Source organism: Pongo pygmaeus, chromosome 8 (assembly GCF_028885625.2).
Source record: "Pongo pygmaeus isolate AG05252 chromosome 8, NHGRI_mPonPyg2-v2.0_pri, whole genome shotgun sequence".
Lineage (NCBI taxonomy): Eukaryota > Metazoa > Chordata > Mammalia > Primates > Hominidae > Pongo > Pongo pygmaeus.
This window is the reverse complement of record NC_072381.2, coordinates 104,337,356-104,356,788: the sequence shown is the minus strand read 5'-3', so window position 1 is coordinate 104,356,788 and position 19,433 is coordinate 104,337,356. Positions and strand designations below refer to the sequence as shown.

General features: G+C 35.8%; 1 protein-coding gene and 1 pseudogene across 2 annotated transcripts in view; one reads left to right on the top strand and one right to left on the bottom strand.

The window, feature by feature from the left end:
- Positions 1–19,433, top strand: part of HPSE2 (heparanase 2 (inactive)) — a 741,938-nt gene that overhangs the window by 148,457 nt on the left and 574,048 nt on the right. The gene's annotated exons all lie outside the window — the stretch shown is intronic.
- LOC129006488 (large ribosomal subunit protein uL30-like) lies at positions 16,005–16,714 on the bottom strand (annotated as a pseudogene).

Sequence of the window (19,433 nt, the reverse complement as noted above, 5' to 3'; positions counted from 1 at the left end):
TTTATCAGTTTGCTTCCAAAATCCCTGTCAAGAGGTTTCTGCTTCAGCTGGCCAGTAACTTACACTGCTTATGAGTTAGAATCCTAACCAATATTACATTATAGGGTAGTGTTTTATAAGAGGATTAAACTGTGCAGTGTTCTGTATCTTGCTTTCTTTATTTGATGATTACTCCCTCACACAAATCTTACTTCTTTGTTAGATTTCAGATTGGCTAGGAGGTACATGGCAGTTTATATATTTAAATAAAATATATAAAGTACAAGTTCCTTCTACCCCAACTCTTGTTATCTAACCCTGTTTCCCTGGAATAGATATCATTAGCAGCTGTATAAACTTCCAGACCTTTTTCTGTTTCTTTTTTTTTTTTTTTTGAGACGGAGTCTCGCTCTGTCACCAGGCTGGAGTGCAGTGGCGTGATCTCAGCTCACTGCAACCTCCAACTCCCTGGTTCAAGCAATTCTCCTGCCTCAGCTTCCTGAGTAGCTGGGATTACAGGCAAGTGCCACCATGCCCAGATAATTTTTGTATTTTTAGTAGAGATGGGGTTTCACCATGTTGGCCAGGATGATCTCAATCTCCTGACCTCAGGTGATCCACATGCCTCAGTCTCCCAAAGTGCTGGGATTACAGGCGTGAGCCACTGTGCCCGGCCTTCCAGACCTTTTTATATGCACATATGAACATATATTTATATTTCTATGCACATATAAGCACATTTATATAAACATATGTAACAAATGCATAAATATAAAATATTTGTGTATAGGCATTTATTTACCATTAATTTAGTTATTTTAATCTACATCCTTTTATGTGTATTTTTATGAACTTGTGATAATATTTCTGATTGACAATTTACTAAAAGTAGAATTGATAGACTAAAGGTTATTCACATTTTAAATAGTACAGGGAAATTGCCTACCTAAATGGTTTACACTCTTTTCAACTGTGAATGTGAGTATTCTTTTTCTCCACACCCTTGCCAACATGGGTATTACCAATCTTTTTAATTCTTGCCAAGCTGAAAAGTGCTATCTTCCTGTTTGCAATTTCCTTATCCCTAATGAGATGGAGCCTCTGGTATTTCTTCTGCAAATTGCCTATGTATATACCCTTGCTGTTTCTTTTTTCTATGTGTGTGTTGTTTGTATTTTTCATATTGATTTGGGAGCATTTTTGGATTATTGGGGTACTAACATTTTGTTAAATATTTGTCATAAATATTTTCTTCGGTCTTATGTTTATCTTTTTTAACTTTTCTTCCAAAAAATTTATTTTTATTTTGTCAGATCTTCAAGATTTTCAATATATTCTCATATAACTCCTAAAACAAACTTATGAAGGTAAAAATTACTATCATCATCATATAGATGAACTAACTGAGGTTCATAGGGCTTCAGTGACTTGCTCTAGAAGGAAGGGCTCACATCAGGCTCACGCTAGAAATGCACACCATGACAAGGGAAAGTAGAAAATAGGTGAATGGGAGCCACAGAACAAAGAAGGCTTTAGTACCATCCTTGTTTTCTTTCAGACTAACTGCTTCTCAGGGACCAGCTATTGGTCAACAGTGTTTAAGGAGGGTGTGCCTAAAGCAGGACTAATAGTTTAGTTTTGCAATGGTCTCTGGGTGGTTCTGGTGATATGAGGTGTTTGTAACTTCTTTGGCTTACATTTGACACCCATTTCCCTTCCTCACCTCTCCTCTGCCAATGTTGTTTTATGGCTCTTGGCTCACATCTTAGATACTAACTTTGCTTACTTCATGATTTCTGGCTCTGATCATTGGCTGTGCCTATGGACAGATTACTGGCTGAAATCTCAGTGGTTCCCTTGATTCCAGATATAAGGTTTTGGCTCTGATTGAAGGTAATGGTGCTGATACTGGTCTCTTAGGCCTTATATCAGTAGATAACAGAGAGATGGCAAGTAGAAAAAAATGCAACAGAAAAAAAAACTATTTAAAATGCTCTCAAAATATTTAATGGGAAGATTTGGCTACTGGATACCAAATGTCTGTGAATAAGAAGAATGGCTGGAAGAATGTTGTAAGAATGGTACATTTCATTCTTCTGTCTAACTGAGAACTAGTTGTGGACAGTTTACTCTCCTAGCATGGATTAAATCACATAAATTCTTCTTAAACATTCTGTCACCTGGAGTTGGACAGGAGCAGAGACACTAGGAGAAACTGGCATCCACCTCCTAGCCAATCTGAAATCTAGAAAGCAAGGTAAGACTTGTATGAGGGAGTTATCATCAAATAAAGAAATCAAGATACAGAACACTGTGCATAGTTTAATCTCGTTGTAAAATAGAACACTGCCCTTGGATGTAATATTGGTTAGGATTCTAACTCATAAGCAGTATGAGTTACTGGCCAGTTGAAGCAGAGCCTCTTGATAGGGATTTTGGAAGCAAATTGATAAAAGACTTGGGGCAGTTGCTTTGCATGCCCATTTCTCCCTCCTCTATGCCCTCTCTGCTCTCCTCACCACCACCATGACCTTACTGTAGTCACATGCAGTCACTGCTCCATTCCCATCCATGGGGAAAAATCCAAAATTATCTCCTCAATACTTCTCAGTAGATGGAAATTCCTACCTTATGAATTTACTTTTATTAACAAAAGTACTTTATGTACAATATCTCGTTTAATCCTCACAACAAATGTATTTGCAGATAAGGAACATGAGACACAGAGAGTAAGTAATTTGCCCGAGCTCAAACAGCTAGTAATTGGCAGAGCAAAGGGCTCCATAGTCTGTGCTCCTAACCATTTTAACTACTGTGCTGTATTGCCCAACTTAGGTGAAAATATGGGAGAGGATGAATGTGTTCTTTAACAATGGCTAACATTTATTGAGTTTTTATTATATTCCAGGACATCTACTACATACTTGACAGGTAAAATGTTACTTAAAGCCATAAAATCAATAATGGCAGTGCTGGAATTTAAGCATAGATTTGCCTTATGCTAGAAACTGTGTTAACTGTCCTGCTATACTGATAAAAAACAAATGAAAACAAACCCCAGCTACATTTAGTCTTCTAAGTAAACCTATAATTATAAATTCAGATATTAAAAGGCAACTTTTGGAAAATTTTGAGAGAGAAACAGACATGAACACACCTCACTTGAGGACTTGGTGTAGGGGAGGTGTGTTACAATGGATGCATACTGGGTCATCTGGGACATGGGACACTAGAGTTGGAGTCCTAGATCTGGTGCACCACATCTTCCTCTCAACATCTGGATTTCTTTTCTGCAAAGCTCTATGCAGGACCATGGTCCTCTGTAAACCACCACCCTAGTCCACAGCCTTCTTTGGATTCCTGGATTAATTATCATGTGTACCTGTCAGCATATAATTAATTACCTTGAATTCTTTATTATTGTCTCCCTCACCCATTTTTCTGTAAAATTTTAAACACTATGAGCTTGAACTTTTTTAAATTAAAAAAAAATTTAAATTTTTATTAACCATTCTGACTCTCTTACCCCCAACAACTGCCATTCCCAGCCTCTGATAACCATCATTCTACTCTCTATCTCTATGAATTCATTTGTTTTAATTTTTAGTTCGCACAAGTAAGTGAGAACATGCAAAGTTCATTTTTCTGTTCCTGGTTTATTTCACCTAATGACCTCCAGTTCCATTTGTGTTTTTGCAGATGACAGGATCTCATTCTTTTTATGGCTAAATAGTATTCTATTGTATATATGTACCACATTTTCTTTATCCATTAGTCTGTTGATGGACACTTAGATTGCTCACCTTTTTTTTTTTTTTTTTTTTTTTTGAGACAGAGTTTCACTCTTATTGCCCAGGCTGGAGCGCAATGGCCCAATCTCGGCTTACCGCAACCTCTGCTTCCCTGGTTCAAGTGATTCTCCTGCCTCCTGCATGCACCACCACGCCTGGCTAATTTTGTATTTTTAGTAGAGACAGGGTTTCTTCATGTTGGTCAGGCTGGTCCCGACCTCCTGACTTCAGGTGATCTGCCCACCTCGGCCTCCCAAAGTGCTGGGATTACAGGCGTGAGCCACTGCGCCCAGCTTGATTTTTGTTTTTTATGAAGGTGTTTTTTTGGATAGATAGTTGTTAAATTTAGTGTTCCTGTGTGGAGGACAATCAGTGAAAGATTCTATTTGGCCATCTTGCTCCACCTCTTCTAAGCTTAAATTGTTTAATACATAGTTGACATTACACATAAAAATATGTCCCCAAATATATGCCTCAAGGACATTCTTTTATGCCCATATTATCCTTTTCTTATGTCTTTTGTTATTTATTTCCCATATTTTACTATATTTTAAATAATTGTCCTCTTTTTCTTTTTGAATAATTATTCTTTTATATCCATAGGTTTATTTTTGTGTGTGGAGGGGGAGATGTTGTATTATATTATTACTTTTTATGGCATATTTCTAATTACAATTTCTGTAGGTTTTTATTTCTATTATGTCAATATAGAATTTTATATTGTTAGAAATTTTCATATATGTTGAATTATGTGAAGTATTTGCAGTTATTATATTACTCTTTTGTATGTCTTTTATACTTCTACAACTAGACTGTACATTTTTTTAAGAGCAAGACCATATTTATTAGCTCTATCAGCTTATGTCCTGGTATCTTTATCTATGTGTAGTCCCTTTAGTGAGAACTGTGAAAAGTATTTGCAGACACTTAACAGTTATAAATTTTGTGCTGCTCTTGTGTATTTTTTTGTGCCCAACTGTTTTTCTCTTTTAAAATGACATGCATTTGTTGTTCCCGGAAAATAAATCTATTAAGATAGATATGCTGATTTATTTGGGGGGAAATATGTTTATTTAAAAAAGGAGAGAGAAAAGAAAGATACTGGTACCTGTATTAGCCTTTATTAATACCAAAATAAAACACTAGTAAATACTTGAAAATGCTCATGGTCACCAAGAGACGACTTTTTCTTTATGCCAATGAGAATGAAAGAAAATATGTAAAAAGAATGGGCAAGTAGAGAATTTTTGAAAGTTTGAAAGTAGTGAAGAAATGTATTTCAGATATATATTTATTTAGACCTCCAGACATCTGCTGATCCTGAGAGTGAAAAATTCACAGTTCTTCATAGTAGAATTGAACACTTAAAAAAATCTATTCTGGGTAAGACACCATGTGAGACTCTTACTGCAACCATTGTGGAATTCTAAAGCTGAAGCTTGTATAATGGTCTTTACTGGTATGTTATAAGGATTGGTAAACTATGGCCCATGGGCCAAATCTGGCCTGCTTCCTGTTTTAGTATGGTCTGCAAACTAAGAATGGTTTTAACATTTTTAAATGATTGAAAAAAATCAAAGGAAGGATAATATTTCATGACATGTGAAAAGTATATGAAATCCAAATTTCAGTATTCATAAATTGGAACACAGCCATGCTCATTCATTTACATATTGTCTATGGTTGCTTTTATGCTACAACAGAGTTGAGTAGTTGTAACAGAGCCCATATGGCTCACAAAGCCTAAAATAATTACTATCTCCCCTCCAAAAAGGTGGGTAGCAGACTGAGGCAGAATTTCTTTCCTGTTAACTTTTATTTCTTCCCTTGCCCCCCATTTCCAAGTAAGCTCTATTCTTCTTTCTCTTTCACACATCCCCACCCAACTCCACCTTCAAATTCACAGACACATATATGTTTGTGAAAAAAAGAAAAATCAAAGTCTTTCGTTATTATGAGAGTTACTGGTTGCTCTTAGTTTTTAAAATCATATTTTCTTTTATTGCTTAAAATATAGAGTTTGGATCATCTTGGAAAGAGCTGAGGATCTCAGTATGTAGGCTCTCCATTTGGCAATACCTAAACAAAGTGCTAAGACTAGTCAAGAGGAGTGAAACTGAAAATGAAGCTTTGTTGGCTTGTATTGGGAAATTTGGATCAGATCCAACAGTTTGAGTGCCATTTTTGACTACCATGCTTGGAATCCTGTTTTGCTCCTTGGTATAGGAAACGTTTAGGGGTGAGACTCCAAACATTCAGGTCTTTGTGAGGAAATGGAAATGACAACACAAAACTAGAGGCTCAGTTTGGAGGAGAAGCTGAAACTGATTCAAACAAGATTTCATTAACTAATTTGGGGAACATTTGAAGCTGTTTTGAGCTATACAATTCCCCCCTTTTCTCATCTCTACTGGCACTCTGAGAATCAGATCACCTGGGGAAAGCAGATTTAAAAAATTCCAGATGGTGTGTGTGGTGCTCCAGCTGTGGAGAATCTCTCCCAGTCAGGCAATCTGCCTTTCTGCCGGAACCCTCTAAAACTGTGCTGCCCATTTGTCATGCTTCTCCAGTTGCAGCCTTCTGGATAGCTTCTCTTTGCCTTGTCTGACTCTCCCTTTACAGTTTTTATCATTCCCCTCTACATTCCCCTCTATGAGCTAATGTAGTAACATCCCTTCATTGGCTATAAATCCATAGAAGAACCCGATATAAAATATGGTTTTGTGAAGGAAAATTGGAAGACATCTGTTTTTTTTAACCCATAAGATTCAGTGTTCACTTGTCTTGTAAGACAATGTGACTGTTTGTGCATATGTGAAAAGAAAAGAAAGAGGAAGAGGGGAGGGAAAAGATAGCATGAGAGTGAGCAAGAAAGAATTCATGCATGTATTTTTGCAGCCAGCTGGACCAAATAAGTTCATCACCATGTCAGCTTGATTAGAATCCTGGGTTAATGTTGGGAAAGGTCAGTCTTCCTGACTTGAATGAACTTGATGGGGCTACTGAGGAAGCAACTGCTTCTGGATTGGACCTGGTTGTTGTCTTGTTGACAAACTGAGTGTGGAGTTATCCCCAACTTATGGTGGCAGTGTCTGAAAGCTTATAGGCATTTTTTGATCTCCAGAGGGGTCAGGTGGGTTTTTCTTGGAAGTTTAGCATTGTTGGGCAGTGGTTAAGGGAAGAAGCAGATGACAGATCAAATCCCATGCTGTTGCCTACCCTCCTTTGGTGTATATTCACAAAAAAATTGTGAATATACCTTTCCTAATCTGTAGAGTATTAAATGGGAGGATTTTAGAATCTTTCATTTTAGCTATGTTATGGTCTATAGTTTGGTTCAGGTAAGGCACATGGGTCACTTGCTTTTATTTTATTTAGTACTTGGTACTTACTGAAATCTAGATACAAAATTACATAAATTGGTAGGAACTGAAGGTTTTTCCCATATTGTAACTTTAAAAAATTGAAGTAAAATTTATATGTGGTAAAATGCAAACATCTTACATGTACAATTTGATTAGTTTTGATAAAATTATACACCTATGTAACCACCACCTCAGTCAAGATCTAGAACATTTTCATCACCCAGAAAGTCCCCTTATCATTTCTTTCCAGCAAATCCTCACCTCCCAAAGGCAACCTGTCACTATAGATTATTTCACCTGTTCATATACTTCATACGTACTCTTTTGTTTCTTGTTTAAGCTTAACATAACGTTCTCAATACTCATCCACTTTTGTTGTATGTATCAATAGTTCACTTAAAAAATTTCTGAGTTGTTTTCCATTGTATGAATATCCTACAATTGATATATGATTTCTCATGTTAACTTCTAACTTGTTTTCAGTTTTATAGAGTAGAAAGTTTTGATTATGATAAAATCCAGTTTATCAAAATTTCATTTTATGGTTAATGCTCTCTGTGTCCCATTTAAGAAATTGTTGTCTACTCCCAAGGGCATAAAATTTTTTCTCCTTTGTTTTCTTCTACACATGTTATAACTTTAGCTCTTACAATGAAGTTTATGATCCATTTCACATCAATTAATTTTTAGGGAGATTAATATTCACTTTTCCCATATGTTTATTCAATTGTTCCAGCAACATTTGTTGAAAAGACCACCCTTCCCAGAACTTAGTTGAGGATTTGGGCTATTGGTTTATAACCTTTTTTTCTTCTCAGATTAACAGCTTGTCAGATTTTTGCATCAGGCTTAAGCTATCTCATAAAATGAGGTGAAAGCATTCTTTTCTCCTTTATTTTCAGAAAGCATTTGTGTACTATTGATGTTAAGCCTTCCTTCAAGGTTGAATTTACCAGTGAACCCAATTGCACCTGGAGTTTTCTTTTTGGGAAATTTTTATTATATATTTAGTTTCTCTAATATGTATGGGAATATTCAGATCTTCTGTTTTTTCATGAGTTAATTTTGTTAAATTGTAGTTTTTTTTAAAAGGAATTTGTTCATTTCATTTAAGTTACCAAATGTTTTGCCATAAAGTTGTTTATAATAGTCCTATATTGTTCTTTTAATGTCTATAGGATCTGTAGTGCTGTCTGCTTTTATTCCTGATATTGTTAATTTGTGTTCTTAAAGTCTTTTTCCTTATTCTTGCTAGGTGCTTATTAGTTTTGTTAATCTTTTAAAAGAAAAACTTTGGATTTTATTAATTTGTTCTATTGTTTGCTGATTTCAACTCTGATCTTTATTATTCCTGTCTTACTACTTTGGATTTAATTTGCCCTTCCTTCTCTAGCTTGTTAAGGTGGAGATTTAGATAATTGATTTTAAATATTTTTCTTGTCTCTAATATAGGCGCTTGAAGCTGTAAGTTCCCTTCTTCAAACACTGTTCTGGCTGCATCCCACAAATTTCGATACGTTATGGTATTATTATTCAGTTAGAAATACATTCTAATTTTTCTTCTGATTTCTTCCCTGACCCATGGGTTATTTAGAAATATGTTATTTAATTTGTAACTACTAGGAGATTATCTAGATATCTCAGTATTATTGATTTTCAATTTAATTTTGTGGTAAGATAACATACTTGTGAGTTTCAATCTTTGGGTTTTAAGGTTTACAGTGGGTGTTTTTCACCAAAATTGGGAAATTTTTGGCCATTATTTTTTCCAATATTTTATCAGCTTCAGTTTCCTTCAGGACTCAATTATATTAGGTCATTTTATATTGTTCCAAATATCCGTGAGGCTTTTATATTTTTCAATAATTTCTTCCCTCTCTTCTTCAAAGCGTATTATTTTTATTGATTTGTCCTCAAGTTCACTTCTCTTTCTTCTACAACCTGCTTTTAAGCCCATCTAGTGAGTTTTTAATTCCAGCTCTAGTATTTTGTTTGGTCCCTTGTATGTGTATTTAGTTTCCATTTCTCCATGTTAATCTCTTAACTTACTAAAACTACATATTCTTTTAATTCTTCACATATTTACAGTAGCTGCTCGAATGTCTTTGTCTGCTAAGTCCAACATCTGGGCCATTTCTGATTTGGTTTCTGTTGACCAATTAAAATGCTTGTTTTGGTTTATTTATTTATTTTTGACTATGGATAACATTTTCCATATATAGCTGGTATATGTTTCTTATGTATCTGGTGAATTTTTAATTGAATACTGACATTACAGTTAAAAATATTGTAGAGTAGGCTGGGCACAGTGGCTCACACCTGTAATCTCAGCACTTTGAGAGGCTGAGGCAGGCAGATCACAAGGTCAGGAGTTTGAGACCAGCCTGGCCAACATAGTGAAACCCTGTCTCTACTAAAAAAATTCAAAAAATTAGCTGGGCATGGTGCTGGGCACTTGTAATCCCAGCTACTCAAGAGGCTGAGGCAGGAGAATTGTTTGAATCCAGGAGGCGGAGGTTGCAGTGAGCCAAGATCACGCAACTGCACTCCAGCCTGGGCCACAGTGCGAGACTCCGTCTCAAAAACAAACAAACAAACAAAAAACAATAAATATTGTAGAGTAGTCGGATTCCATTATCTTCCTCTGAATAGTATTGATTCTTATTTTAACAGGCAATTCAGTTACTGGCTGGTCACCTTAAACTATTGTAGGCTTGGTTTTATGCTTTGTTAGTACAGATCTGTGGAAGATCTGTGATCTTGAGGTGTTTCTTCAGGTCCCTCTATTTTAATAGGACTTAACTTGCAAACTGTGTCTCTGTTGTGGATCTCATCAGTACTTGGTTTCAGACCTTGTTAGTGTGGATTTAGGGGAGATCTAAACTAGAGCTTAGCTTTTACTTCTATAGTGTAGCATTTTGATGTCTCAACTGAATGCCAGCAGTATTATTAAAGTTATTAACAAGATCGCTCTGTTCTGATAGGGCCAGGAACTCTGCTTTTACTCTAACATTGCTTTTCTTCTAATATCTCCGTTCCTTTCTCAACTCTGTAATATCTGCTATCTGATAAACATAGCACTGTCTAACTGTGAATTAAGTTAGGAATCACATGCAATTTTCCATGTAAACTCCTAGCTCTCCCTTCTCTTCATAGCCACCTTTTCTCTGATGTCTTGTCTCGTAGATTACAGTGACTTTCACCAGCCTGAACTCTGATTTCTGCTGCCTCAGGTCAGTGGGATCACTTTGATCTGCTAAGATTGCAACTCTTGACCAGGCGCAGTGGCTCATGCCTATAATCCTAGCACTTTGGGAGGCCGAGGCGGGCAGATTGCCTGAGCTCAGGAGTTCGAGACCAGCCTGGGCAACATGGTGAAACTCCATCTCTACTAAAATACAAAAAAAAAAAAAAAAAATTAGCTGGGCATGGCAGCATGCACCTATAGTCCCAGCTATTCGGGAGGGCATGACTCTGTCTCCAAAAAAAAAAAAAAAAAAAACTGTAACTCTCTGTACTTAATTCAGGAAATTGTGTCCAGTAAGAGCTAGATGCTCACATCATTAGTTTCCTTTCTTTCAAGGGTTGTAATCATGTCCTATCTGTTGCCCACTCCCTGAAAATGGTTTCGACAAATAGTTCGTTCAAGTTTATAGTTGCTTATGTCAGGAGGACTGGTGTAGTACCAACATGATTGGAAGTGGGATTCTAGGTCTGTCATTTTGTTGTTTCCTTTGTCCTGTCTGTTTTGTTTTTCTTCTATTTTTTAAATTCCTGCTTTATTTTGGGCTAATCAAATCTTTAGATGTTTTATTTTAATTCTTCTAATGTCTTTTTAGCTATAACTTTTTGTACTGTTTTTTAGTGGTTGCACTAGAGATTACAATATGGGTCTTTAACTTATCACAATCTACTTAGAGTTAATATTATACTACTTCCATAAAATGGAAAAGTTTTACAACGGTATAATTTTATTTAACTTCTCACCCATCCTTTTTGATACTATTGTCATGTATTTTACATTTACATGTATTATAATCCCCACAATATAATATTATAATTTTTTCATTAAACTACCAAGTTTTATTGTGGTAAAAATAAATTATAAAATTTATGATCATAACCATTTTTAAGTGTACAGTTTAGTAGTGTTAAGTATATATAGGCAGTTTGTTTTTTTCAAGAAATTAATAAAAGATGGAAAATACCATCTGTTAAAATTATCCATATATGTATCATTTCCAATCACCTTTATTTCTCTTTATATGTTTCAATTTCCATCCGGTATTATTTCTCTTCACCAGATAACTTCTTTGGCATGAAGTGTATGTTTTTTCAAGATAAATCCTCTCTGCATTTGTTCATATGAAGATGTCTTTATTTCACTGTTTCAGTTTTGAAGGATATCTTACCAAGCTATAGATTCTAAGTGATAGTTTTTGCTTTTTATTTTTTAAATGTCATACTTTTTCTTGGCCTTTTCTTCTTTACAATGAGGAGTCAGTTTTCATTTGCATCATTCCTCCTTTACATGTGATGTGTCATTTTACTCTGGCTGCTGTCAAGATTTTCTTATTACCTTTGGTATGGCTATTTTACTATGTGCTGCATGTGGTTCTCTTTATGTTTTTCCTGATTTGGTTTATTGAGCTTCTTGGATCTAAAAGTCAATGTTTTTAAATCAAATTTGGGAAGTTTTCATCCATTATTTTTTTTCATAATTTCCCCCCACAATTTCATAGTTTTCTCTTTTTGAGATTCTAATTACACATATGGCCAACTGTTTGATATTGTTCTACAAACCCTGAAACTCTATTCATTTTGTCCTGTCTTTTTTTCTCTGTGGTCTTTAAGGTTGTTCTATTGTTCTGTTTTCAAGTTTGTGAACTTTTCTTGAGATGGCTTCAGTCTTCTGTTAATCTCATCTATTTAATTTTTTATTTCACACGTTGTACTTTTCATTTCTAGAGTTTCCACTTGGTTATTTTTTATAATCTTTTTTTACTTAGATTTTCCATCTTTTCATTCATCATGATCATTCTTTCCTATAGTCCTTGATTATATTTATAATATCATCTTTAAAGTTCTTGTCTGTATTTGTAACATCTGTGTCAGTTTGGGGTTTCTTTCTATTGACTGCTTTTTCTTTTAATTATGGGTCACATTTTTATTACCCTGTAGAGTAATTTTTATTGTAACTGGAAATTATATTTGATATACCCTGGAGAATCTGGATTTTGTTCTTGTTCCCTGAAGAGTGATTTTTTTTTTTTTTAATTTCAAGCAGACAGCATAGTTATTGGCTGATCACCTTAAACTAGTGTAGGCTTTATTTTACACTTTTCTAGAGCAGGTCTGTTTTCATTTTTCTTTTATTCTTAGTGTGAATCTATAGTCCTGAGACATAGTCTTTACTCCTATGGCATTACTACTTTCTGCAGATACACTGGAGAGTCAAAGATGTTTATCAAAACTCTTTAGGATTCAAACTTAAAACACACTCTCCCTGAATTAGGTAGCAGCTGAAACCTCTGTTCAGACTTTTCAGCTTTCCAACTGTTGCTTTACCAGACTTTTCGGAGTCTCACAGGTTGGAAGTTAGTTTATATTTAGATTTTATACTTAGATTACAACTGTATGCTTACAATTTATGCTTAGTTTTGGTAACTCCCTCTTCTATGGCTTTTTCTTCTCCTGGATTTCCTATCTCAATTACTAGCTTCTTTGCCTGCCCTGAACTCTGTGTCCTGGGGATTTCTGTACCATTTGGCACAGACTGATGAATGCCCTGAGTAGAGTATTGGGTAAATTATTATTTATAGGTCTTTCTTTTTTTTTGTTTATGTGCTAAATCAATGCTGCATGGGAAAAATGGAGAATATTTTACAGGGATATTTTGGAAATATTGCAGGTTCTGTTCCAGACCATTGCAGTAAAGCAAATATTGCACTCTGTTGCCCAGGCTGGAGTGCAGTGGCGCGATCTCGGCTCACTGCAACTGCCGCCTCCTGGGTTCATGCCATTCTCCTGCCTCAGCCTCCCAAGTAGCTGGCACTACAGGCGCATGCCACCATGCCTGGCTAATTTTTTTGTATTTTTCTGTCTTTTTAGTAGAGACGGGGTTTCACCAGTGATATATATTTTTTTCACTGAATTGTTCACTTTGTGTTTTTTTATTGAATATTAACAAATGATAACTGTATATATTTATGGGGTACAAAATGATGGTATGATTTTTTTCATACACACACACACACACACACACACACACACACACACGATCGAATCAAGCTAATTAACATATCCAAACCTCAAATATTTATTATTTATTCCTGCTGTGTAACTTAAACATTGTACCCTTTGACTAACATCTACTTATTATCCCCACTCTGCAGCCTTTGGTAACCACCAGTCTACTCTCTGCTTCCCTGAGTTCGATTGTTTTAGATTTCATGTGGAATTTGTCTTTCCATGCCTGGCTTATTTCATTTATACTAATGACCTCCAGGTTCACCCGTGGTGTCCCAAATGACATAATTTCCTTCTTTTAAATGTCTGATTGTTTCTATTGTGTATATATACCACATTTTCTTGGTGTCCATTGGTTGATGGACACTTAGGCTGATAGACACTTAAGTTGATTCCATAACTTATTGCAGTGATTCCACATTTATTGCAGCGTTATTGTGAATATGAGAGAGCAGTTATCTCTTTGACATACATAATTCAAATCCTTTATATATATACCCAGAAATAGGATTGTTGGATCATATGGTAGTTCTATCTTCAGTTTTTAGAGGAATAGCCATACTGTTTTCCATAACGGCTGTATCAATTTATATTCCCACCAGTAGAGTACAAAGGTTCCCTTTTCTCCACATTCTTACCAACACTTGTTATCTTTTCAAGTTTTAGGGTTTTTTCTTTTGAGACAGAGCCTCGCTCTTTTGTCTAGGCTTGAGTCCAGTGGTGCAGTCATACCCCGCTGCAGCCTCAAACTCCTGGGCTCAAGTGATCCTCTCACCTCAGCCTCCCAAGTAACTGGGATTACAGGTGCATGTCACCATGCCTGACTAATTTAAAACACTTTTTTTGTAGAGATGAGGTCTCACTATGTTGCTCAGGCTGGTCTTAAATTTCTGGCCTCAAGCAATCTTCCTGCCTTGGCCTCCCAAAGTGCTGGAATTACAGGCCTCAGCCACTGTGCCCAGCCTACATTTCCTTAATGACTAGTGATGTTCTCTATATTTTCATGTGCTTATTAGCCATTTATATATAGTTAAATATCTATTCAGTTCCTCTGCCCATTTTTAATTGGATTGTTCATTTTTATTATTAAGTTGTCAGAGTTCATTATATATTCTGGGTAGAAGTCCTTTATTAGATAAGCAATTTGCAAAAAATATTTTCTCCTGGTCTGTAGCTTGTTTTTAAACTTTTCTTAATGTTGTCTTTTGAAGAGCAAATGTTTTTTATTTGATAAAATCCTTTTAATTATTATTTGTTAATAATTGTTTATCTTGTATATCTTTATTATACCCTTGCATTTGTAGTATACTTTTGCTGGATCTGGAAACTTTGGTAGACAAGTTGTTTTTTTTCCCTTGTACTTTGAATATGTCAGTCTACTGCCCTCTGTTCTCTACTGTTTCTAACTAGAAGCCAGCCTTTAATTATATTGTTATTTTTCTTTGTATAATTGTTTTTCTCTTGCTTTCAAAAGTTTATCTTTGCCTTTGTCTTTCAAAATTTGACTGTGATACTAGCTTTGGATCTCTTGATGTTTATCTTACTTGGGGTTCTTGAGCTTTTTCAATATTTAGTTTTTATATTTTATCATTTTGGAGATACTTTCAGCCTGTTTCTTCAAATATTTTTTCTGTTCCCTTTCTCTTTGCTTATTTTTAGAAAATATTATGTTGTAATGCTAATGTTTTAAAACACTGGAATAAATGAAAAGATCAATGGCATAGAGTATAGAAAAGAAGTAAAAAATATATGGGAATTTCTTTTAACTTCAACTTTTACTTTAGATATAGGGAGTACATGTGCAGATTTCTTGTACAGGTATATTGCATCCAGGTAGTACACATAGTACCCAATAGGCAGATTTTCAAGCCAAGCCCTTCTCCGTTCTTCCCTCCTCTAGTAGTCTACAGTGTTTATTTTTCCCATGTATATGTCCATGTGTGCTTAATGTTTAGCTCCCACTTATAAGTGAAAATATATGGTTCTTGGTTTTCTGTTCCTGTGTTAATTCGCTTAGGATTATGGCCTCCATCCATGTTGCTGCAAGTAACAGGATTTGATTCTTTTTTATGGCTGCATAATATGCCATGGTATATATGTACCATATTTTCTTTATCTAGTCCACCATTGATGGATACCTAGGTTGATTCCAGGACTTTGCTATTCTGAATAGCACAGTAGTGACCATAGAAGTACATGTGTCTTTTTGTATAATGATCTATTTTCCTTTGGGTGTATACCTAGTAATGGGATTGTGGGGTTGAATGGTAGCTCTGTTTTAAGTTATTTGAGAAACCTCTAAACTGCTTGCCATAGTGGTTGAACTAACTTACATTCCCAAAAACAGTGTATAAGCACTCCCTTTTCTCTACAGCCTCACCAATATATCTTGTTTTTTTGACTTTTTAAAAATAGCCATTCTGACTGCTTTGAGATGGTATCTCATTGTGGTTTTGATTTGCATTTCTCTAATGATTACTGACAGTGAGCATGTTTTCATATGTTTCTTGGCCACTTGTATGTCTTCTTTTGAGAAGTGTCTGTTAATGTCCTTTGCCCCTTTTTGAATGGGATTGTTTTGGCTTGCTTATTTTTTTTTTTTTCAATTTGGGAGCAGGTACTATTTATTAACTGACCAGCTTAGAAAAATAAAATGGGTGGTCTTTTTCTTCATTCCACCTTGTGGAGAAGATACTTTGAAGGGCCACAGGAAGTTATTTGCTTCTTTGAAGCATTTTCCAATAGTATAGATCTCATGAATCAGATCCTCCATGCAGATGATGCCATATTTATCAAGAGATCAAGCAATCAAAGGGTTATCTGTCAAAGCAATTTGCTTCTTATTGATTTTGCCATAACCACGCTTGTAGATTAGTTCATTTACTGACATCAGATTTGGGTACCCCCATGCAATATATGGTTCTACAGTCCACAGCATGGTAATTGGAGCCTTGTTGAGCTTTGCAAAGGTTCATTGAAGACTTGATGAAGGCAAAGAAGCTGAAACATCTTTTGGACCTTTGGGCTAACACCATCGATACCTCTGATCCTGATGACAAACGCCAATTTGGGTTCTGAAGGTACATTAAAGTTGCCAGCTTTTCTTGCCATCCTCGCCATTCAAATTTCAGTTCTGTACATCTGCCTATATTCCTAGTGATAGTGCTTTGCTTTTTCATAGATAAGCTTCCTTTTTGCCTTTTGAAGCATCCTTTGGGCAAACTTCTTTCTTAGGTGCTTGATCTTCAGCTCTGTGAAATTCCTTCACTTTTTCCTAGGGGTTTCTGGCACAGCAGGAACCTTCTTCTTCTTCTCTTCTACACCATCCATGGTTCCAGCCAGAAAAGAGCTGCTTGTTGAATTAAGTCCCTTAAAGATTCTGGCTAGCAACTTCAGCAAAGTCTCAGGATACAAAATCAATGTGCAAAAGTCACAAGCATTCTTATACATCAATAACAGACAAACAGAGAGCCAAATCATGAGTGAACTCCCATTCACAATTGCTTCAAAGAGAATAAAATACCTAGGAATCCAACTTACAAGGGATGTGAAAGACCTCTTCAAGGAGAACTACAAACCACTGCTCAAGGAAATAAAAGAGGATACAAACAAATGGAAGAACATTCCATGCTCATGGGTAGGAAGAATCAATATCATGAAAATGGCCATCCTACCCAAGGTAATTTACAGATTCAATGCCATCCCCATCAAGCTACCAATGACTTTCTTCACAGAATTGGAAAAAACTACTTTAAAGTTCATATGGAACCAAAAAAGAGCCCGCATCGCCAAGTCAATCCTAAGCCAAAAGAACAAAGGTGGAGGCATCACACTACCTGACTTCAAACTATACTACAAGGCTACAGTAACCAAAACAGCATGGTACTGGTACCAAAACAGAGATATAGATCAATGGAACAGAACAGAGCCATCAGAAATAATGCCACATATCTACAAGTATCTGATCTTTGACAAACCTGACAAAAACAAGAAATGGGGAAAGGATTCCCTATTTAATAAATGGTGCTGGGAAAATTGGCTAGCCCTATGTAGAAAGCTGAAACTGGATCCCTTCCTTACACCGTATACAAAAATCAATTCAAGATGGATTAAAGACTTAAATGTTAGACCTAAAACCATAAAAACCCTAGAAGAAAACCTAGGCATTACCATTCAGGACATAGGCATGGGCAAGGACTTCATGTCTAAAACACCAAAAGCAAGGGCAACAAAAGCCAAAATTGACAAATGGGATCTAATTAAACTCAAGAGCTTCTGCACAGCAAAAGAAACTACCATCAGAGTGAACAGGCAACCTACAAAATGGGAGAAAATTTTCGCAACCTACTCATCTGACAAAGGGCTAATATCCAGAATCTACAATGAACTCCAACAAATTTACAAGAAAAAAACAAACAACCCCATCAAAAAGTGGGCGAAGGACATGAACAGACACTTCTCAAAAGAAGACATTTATGCAGCCAAAAAACACATGAAAAAATGCTCACCATCACTGGCCATCAGAGAAATGCAAATCAAAACCACAATGAGATACCATCTCACACCAGTTAGAATGGCAATCATTAAAAAGTCAGGAAACAACAGGTGCTGGAGAGGATGTGGAGAAATAGGAACACTTTTACACTGTTGGTGGCACTGTAAACTAGTTCAACCCTTGTGGAAGTCAGTGTGGCGATTCCTCAGGGATCTAGAACTAGAAATTCCATTTGACCCAGCCATCCCATTACTGGGTATATACCCAAAGGACTATAAATCATGCTGCTATAAAGACACATGCACACGTATGTTTATTGCCGCATTATTCACAATAGCAAAGACTTGGAACCAACCCAAATGTCCAACAATGATAGACTGGATTAAGAAAATGTGGCACATATACACCATGGAATACTATGCAGCCATAAAAAATGATGAGTTCACGTCCTTTGTAGGGACATGGATGAAATTGGAAATCATCATTCTCAGTAAACTATCGCAAGAACAAAAAACCAAACACCGCATATTCTCACTCATGGGTGGGAATTGAACAATGAGAACACATGGACACAGGAAGGGGAACATCACACTTCGGGGACTGTTGTGGGGTGGGGGGAGGGGGGAGGGATAGCATTGGGAGATATACCTAATGCTAGATGACGAGTTGGTGGGTGCAGCGCACCAGCATGGCACATGTATACATATGTAACTTACCTGCACATTGCGCACATGTACCATAAAACCTAAAGTATAATAATAATAATAATAAAAGAAAAAAAAAAAAAATAAAGTTAAAAAAAAAAAAAAAAAAAAAAGATTCTGGCTATTAGACCTTGGCATATGCAAAGTTTGTGAATATTTTCTCCTATCGTGTAGGTTGTCTCTTTAGTAATAGTTTCTTTTGCTGTGCAGAAGCTCTTTTGTTTAATTAGGTCCCACTCATCAATTTTTGTTTATGTTGCAATTGCTTTTGGGGACTTAGCCAAAAATTCTTTGCCTAGACCAATATTGAAAAGTGCATTTCCTAGGTTTTCTTCTAGGATTTTTATAGTTTGAGGTTTTCCATTTACATTTTTAATCCATCTTAGGTTAATTTTTGTATATGGTGAAAGGTAAGCATCTAGTTTTATTCTTCTGCATATGGATAGCCAGTTATCCCAGCACCATTTATCGAATAGGAGTTCCTTTCCCCATTGCTTGTTTTTGTCAGCCTTGTCAAAGATCAGATGGTTGTAAATATGTGGCTTTATTTTTGAGTTTTCTACTCTGTTTCATGGGTCTGTGTGTCTGTTTTTTATACCAGTTCCATGCTGTTTTGGTTACAGTAGCCCTATAATATCATTTGAAGTTGGGTAGCATGCTGTCTCCACATTTGTTCTTTGTGCTTAGGATTGCTTTGGCTATTTGGGCTCATTTTTATTGTTATTCCATATGAATTTTAGAATATCTTTTTCTAATTTTGTGAAGAATGATGCTGGTAGTTTGATAGGTATAGCACTGAATCTACAGATTCCTTTGGGCAGTATGTCCATTTTAATGATATTGATTCTTT